The sequence below is a fragment of the Triticum urartu genome, chromosome 3A (genome assembly GCF_056163025.1).
Source record: "Triticum urartu cultivar PI428250 chromosome 3A, HENAU_Tu73, whole genome shotgun sequence".
Lineage (NCBI taxonomy): Eukaryota > Viridiplantae > Streptophyta > Magnoliopsida > Poales > Poaceae > Triticum > Triticum urartu.
Genome location: NC_141875.1, coordinates 479,906,522 through 479,913,290, shown reverse-complemented (window position 1 = coordinate 479,913,290; position 6,769 = coordinate 479,906,522).

Below are 6,769 nucleotides of genomic sequence, written 5' to 3'. Positions count from 1 at the left end.
CACTAGAATTGAATTGGCTCTACAAGCTATGTCAAATAATTTTGCACTAGAGTTGAACTAGTTGTATAACCTAGTTCAAATAATTTTACACTAGAGTTGAACTAGTTCTATAACATAGTACAAGTAATTTTACACTAGAGTTGAACTAGCTCTACAGGCTAGGTCAAATAATTTTACACTAGAGTTGAACTAGCTCTATAATCTAGTACAAATAATTTTACACTAAAGTTGAACTAGCTCTACAAGCTAGCACAAATAAGTTTACAATATAGTTGAACTAGCTCAGTACAAAAAATTTTACACTAGAGTTGAACTAGCAGTATAACCTAGTACAAATAATTTTACACTAGAGTTGAACAAACTCTGTAACCTAGTACGAATAATTTTACACTAGAGTTGAACTAGATCTATAACCTAGTACAAATAATTTAACACTAGAGGTGAACTAGGTCTACAGGCTAGGTCAAATAATTTTACACTAGAGTTGAACTAGCACTATAACTTAGTTCAACTAATTTTACAGTAGAGTTGAACAAGCACTATAACCTAGTACAAATAATTTTACACCAGAGTTGAACTAGCTGTACAAGCTAGTGCTAATAATTTTACACTAGAGTTGAACTAGCTCTACAGGCTAGTGCAAATAGTTTTGCACTAGTGTTGAACTAGCTCAACAAGCTAGTTTAAATAATTTTACACTAGAGTTGGACTAGATCTATAACATAGTACAAATAGTTTTACACTAGAGTTGAACTAGCTCTACAAGCTAGTTCAAATAATTTTACACTAGAGTTGAACTAGCTCTAGAAGCTAGTTCAAATAATTTTACACTAGAGTTGAACTAGCTCTATAGAATACAAGCTAGTTCAAATAGTTTTACACTAGTGTTGATCTAGATCTACAAGCTAGTTCAAATAATTTTACACTAGAGTTGAACTAGCTCTATAACCTAGTACAAATAATTTTACACTAGAGTTGAACTAGCTCTACAAACTATGTCAAATAATTTTGCACTAGAGTTGAACTAGTTGTATAACCTAGTACAAATAATTTTACACTAGAGTTGAACTAGTTCTATAACCTAGTACAAATAATTTTACACTAGAGTTGAACTAGTTCTACAAGCTAGTTCAAACAATTTTACTCTAGAGTTTAACTAGTTATACAGGCTAGTTCAAATAATTTTACACTAGAGTTGAACTAGCTCTATAACCTAGTACAAAGAATTTTACACTAGAGTTGAACTAGCTCTATAACCAAGCACAAATAATTTTACACTAGAGTTGAACTAGCTCTATAACCTAGTACAAATTATTTCACACTAGAGTTGATCCAGCTCTATAACCTAGTACAAATAATTTTACACTAGAGTTGAACAAGCTCTATAACCTAATACAAATAATTTTACACTTGAGTTGAACTAGCTCTATAACCTAGTACAAATAATTTTACACTAGAGTTGAACTAGCTCTACAAGCTTGGTTAAATAATTTTACCCTAGTGTTGAACTAGCTCTATAACCTAGTACAAATAATTTTACACTAGAGTTGAAGTAGCTCTACAAGCTAGTTCAAATAATTTTACACTAGAGTGGAACTAGCTCTAGAAGCTAGTTCAAATAATTTTACACTAGAGTTGAACTAGCTCTACACGGTAGTTCAAATAATTTTACACTAGAGTTTAAGTAGCTGTATAACCTAGTACAAATAATTTTACACTAGAAATGAACTAGGTCTATAACCTAGTACAAATAATTTTATACTAGAGTTGAGCTAGCTCTACAACCTATGTCAAATAATTTTACACTAGAGCTGAACTAGCTCTATATCCTAGTACAAATAATATTACACTAAGTTGAACTAGCTCTACAAGCTAGTTCAAATAATTTAACACTAGAGTTGAACTAGCTCTATAGACTACAAGCTAGTTCAAATAGTTTTACACTAGTGTTGAACTAGATCTACAAGCTAGTTCAAATAATTTTACACTAGAGTTGAACTAGCTCTATAACCTAGTACAAATAATTTTACACTAGATTTGAACTAGCTCTACAAGCTATGTCAAATAATTTTGCACTAGAGTTGAACTAGTTGTATAACCTAGTTCAAATAATTTTACACTAGAGTTGAACTAGTTCTATAACCTAGTACATGTAATTTTACACTAGAGTTGAACTAGCTCTACAAGCTAGGTCAAATAATTTTACACTAGAGTTGAACTAGCTCTATAATCTAGTACAAATAATTTTACACTAAAGTTGAACTAGCTCTACAAGCTAGCACAAATAAGTTTACAATATAGTTGAACTAGCTCAGTACAAATAATTTTACACTAGAGTTGAACTAGCTCTATAACCTAGTACAAATAATTTTACACTAGAGTTGAACAAGCTCTGTAACCTAGTACGAATAATTTTACACTAGAGTTGAGCTAGATCTATAACCTAGTTCAAATAATTTAACACTAGACGTGAACTAGGTCTACAGGCTAGGTCAAATAATTTTACACTAGAGTTGAACTAGCACTATAACCTAGTTCAACTAATTTTACAGTAGAGTTGAACAAGCACTATAACCTAGTACAAATAATTTTACACCAGAGTTGAACTAGCTGTACAAGCTAGTGCTAATAATTTTACACTAGAGTTGAACTAGCTCTACAGGCTAGTGCAAATAGTTTTGCACTAGTGTTGAACTAGCTCAACAAGCTAGTTTAAATAATTTTACACTAGAGTTGGACTAGATCTATAACATAGTACAAATAGTTTTACATTAGAGTTGAACTAGCTCTACAAGCTAGTTCAAATAATTTTACACTAGAGTTGAACTAGCTCTAGAAGCTAGTTCAAATAATTTTACACTAGAGTTGAACTAGCTCTACACGGTAGTTCAAATAATTTTACACTAGAGTTTAAGTAGCTGTATAACCTAGTACAAATAATTTTACACTAGAAATGAACTAGGTCTATAACCTAGTACAAATAATTTTACACTAGGTTGAACAAGCTCTACAAGCTAGTTCAAATAATTTAACACTAGAGTTGAACTAGCTCTGTAACCTAGTATGAATAATTTTACACTAGAGTTGAACTAGATCTATAACCTAGTACAAATAATTTAACACTAGAGGTGAACTAGGTCTACAGGCTAGGTCAAATAATTTTACACTAGAGTTGAACTAGCACTATAACCTAGTTCAACTAATTTTACACTAGAGTTGAACAAGCACTATAACCTAGTACAAATAATTTTACACCAGAGTTGAACTAGCTGTACAAGCTAGTGCTAATAATTTTACTCTAGAGTTGAACTAGCTCTACAGGCTAGTGCAAATAGTTTTGCACTAGTGTTGAACTAGCTCAACAAGCTAGTTTAAATAATTTTACACTAGAGTTGGACTAGATCTATAACATAGTACAAATAGTTTTACATTAGAGTTGAACTAGCTCTACAAGCTAGTTCAAATAATTTTACACTAGAGTTGAACTAGCTCTAGAAGCTAGTTCAAATAATTTTACACTAGAGTTGAACTAGCTCTACACGGTAGTTCAAATAATTTTACACTAGAGTTTAAGTACCTGTATAACCTAGTACAAATAATTTTACACTAGAAATTAACTAGGTCTATAACCTAGTACAAATAATTTTACACTAGGTTGAACTAGCTCTATAATCTAGTTCAAATAATTTAACACTAGAGTTGAACTAGCTCTATAGAATACAAGCTAGTTCAAATAGTTTTACACTAGTGTTGATCTAGATCTACAAGCTAGTTCAAATAATTTTACACTAGAGTTGAACTAGCTCTATAACCTAGTACAAATAATTTTACACTAGAGTTGAACTAGCTCTACAAACTATGTCAAATAATTTTGCACTAGAGTTGAACTAGTTGTATAACCTAGTACAAATAATTTTACCCTAGAGTTGAACTAGTTCTATAACCTAGTACAAACAATTTTACACTAGAGTTGAACTAGTTCTACAAGCTAGTTCAAACAATTTTACTCTAGAGTTAAACTAGTTCTACAGGCTAGTTCAAATAATTTTACACTAGAGTTGAACTAGCTCTATAACCTAGTACAAAGAATTTTACACTAGAGTTGAACTAGCTCTATAACCAAGCACAAATAATTTTACACTAGAGTTGAACTAGCTCTATAACCTAGTACAAATTATTTCACACTAGAGTTGATCCAGCTCTATAACCTAGTACAAATAATTTTACACTAGAGTTGAACCAGCTCTATAACCTAATACAAATAATTTTACACTTGAGTTCAACTAGCTCTATAACCTAGTACAAATAATTTTACACTAGAGTTGAACTAGCTCTACAAGCTTGGTCAAATAATTTTACACTAGTGTTGAACTAGCTCTATAACCTAGTACAAATAATTTTACACTAGAGTTGAAGTAGCTCTACAAGCTAGTTCAAATAATTTTACACTAGAGTGGAAATAGCTCTATAACCTAGTATAAATAATTTTACACTAAAGTTGAACCAGCTCTACAGGCTAGTTCAAATGATTTTACACTAGAGTTGAACTAGCTCCATAACCTAGTAGAAATAATTTTACAATTGAGTTGAACTAGCTCTACAAGCTCGTTCAAATAATTTTACACTAGAGTTGAACTATCTCTAAAAGTTATTTCAAATAATTTTACACTAGAGTGGAACTAGCTCTATAACCTAGTACAAACAATTTTACACTAGAGCTGAACTAGCTCTACAAGCTAGTTCAAATAATTTTACACTAAGTTTAACTAGCTCTATAGGCTAGTTCAAACAGTTTTACACTAGAGTTGACCAAGCTCTATAACCTAGTACAAATAATTTTACACTAGAGTTGAACTAGCTCTATAACCTAGTACAAATAATTTTACACTAGAGTTGACCTAGCTCTATAACCTAGTACAAATAATTTTACACTAAATTGAACTAGCTCTACAAGCTAATTCAAATAATTTAGCACTAGAGTTGGACTAGCTCTACAGCCTACAAGCTAGTTCAAATAGTTTTACACTAGTGTTGAACTAGCTCTACAAGCTAGTTTAAATAATTTTACACTAGAGTTGAACTAGCTCTATAACCTAGTACAAATAATTTTACACTAGAGTTGAATTAGCACTACAAGCTAGTTCAAATAATTTTACACTAGAGTTAAACTAGCTCTACAGGCTAGTTCAAATAATTTTACATTAGAGTTGAACTAGCTCTATAACCTAGTACAAATAAATTTACACTAGAGTTGAACTAGCTCTACAGGCTAGGTCAAATAATTTTACACTAGATTTGAACTAGCTGTGTAACCAAGTTCAAATAATTTTACACTAGAGTTGAACAAGCACTATAACCTAGTACAATTAATTTTACACCAGAGTTGAACTAGCTCTACAAGCTAGTGCAAATAATTTTACACTAGAGTTGAACTAGCTCTACAGGCTAGTTTAAATAATTTTACACTAGAGTTGAACTAGCTCTATAACATAGTACAAATAATTTTACACTAGAGTTGAACTAGCTCTAGAAACTAGTTCAAATAATTTTGCACAAGAGTTGAACTAGCTCTACACGCTAATCAAATAATTTTACACTAGAGTTTAACTAGCTCTATAACCTAGTACAAATAAGTTTACACAAGAAATGAACTAGCTCTATAACCTAGTACAAATAATTTTACACTAAGTTGAACTAGCTCTACAAGCTAGTTCAAATAATTTAACACTAGAGTTGAACTAGCTCTAGAGCCTACAAGCTAGTTCAAATAGTTTTACACTAGTGTTGAACTTGCTCTACAAGCTAGTTTAAATAACTTTACACTAGAGTTGAACTAGCTCTATAACCCAGTACAAATAATTTTACACTAGATTTGAACTAGCTCTACAATCTATGTTAAATAATTTTGCACTAGAGTCGAACTAGTTGTATAACCTAGTACTAATAATTTTACACTAGAGTTGTACTACCACTATAACCTAGTACAAATAATTTTACACTAGAGTTGAACTAGCTCTACAAACTAGTTTAAATAATTTTACACTAGAGTTAAACTAGCTTCACAGGCTAGTTCAAATAATTTTACACTAGAGTTGAACTAGCTCTATAACCAAGTACAAATAATTTTACACTAGAGTTGAACTAGATCTGTAACCTAGTACAAATTATTTTACACTAGAGTTGAAGTAGCTCTACAGGCTAGGTCAAATAATTTTACACTAGAGTTGAACTAGCTCTATAACCTAGTACAAAGAATTTTACACTAGAGTTGAACTAGCTCTATAACCTAGCGCAAATAATTTTACACTAGAGTTGAACTAGCTGTATAACCCAGTACAAATAATTTTACACTAGAGTTGAACTAGCTCTATAACCTAGTACAAATAATTTTACTAGCTCTATAACCTAGTACAAATAATTTTACACTAGAGTTGAACTAGATCTATAGCCTACTACAAATAATTTTATACTAGAGTTGAACTATCTCTACAGGCTAGGTTAAATAATTTTACACTAGAGTTGAACTAGCTCTATAACCTAGTACAAATAATTTTACACTAGAGTTGAACTAGCTCTACAAGCTTGTTCAAATAATTTTACACTAGTGTTAACCTATCTCTACAGCCTAGTATAAATAATTTCACACTAGAGTTGAACTAGCTCTATAACCTAGTACAAATAATTTTACACTAGAGTTGAACTAGCTCTATAACCTAGTACAAATAATTTTACACTAGAGTTGAACTAGCTCTTTAACCTAGTACAAATA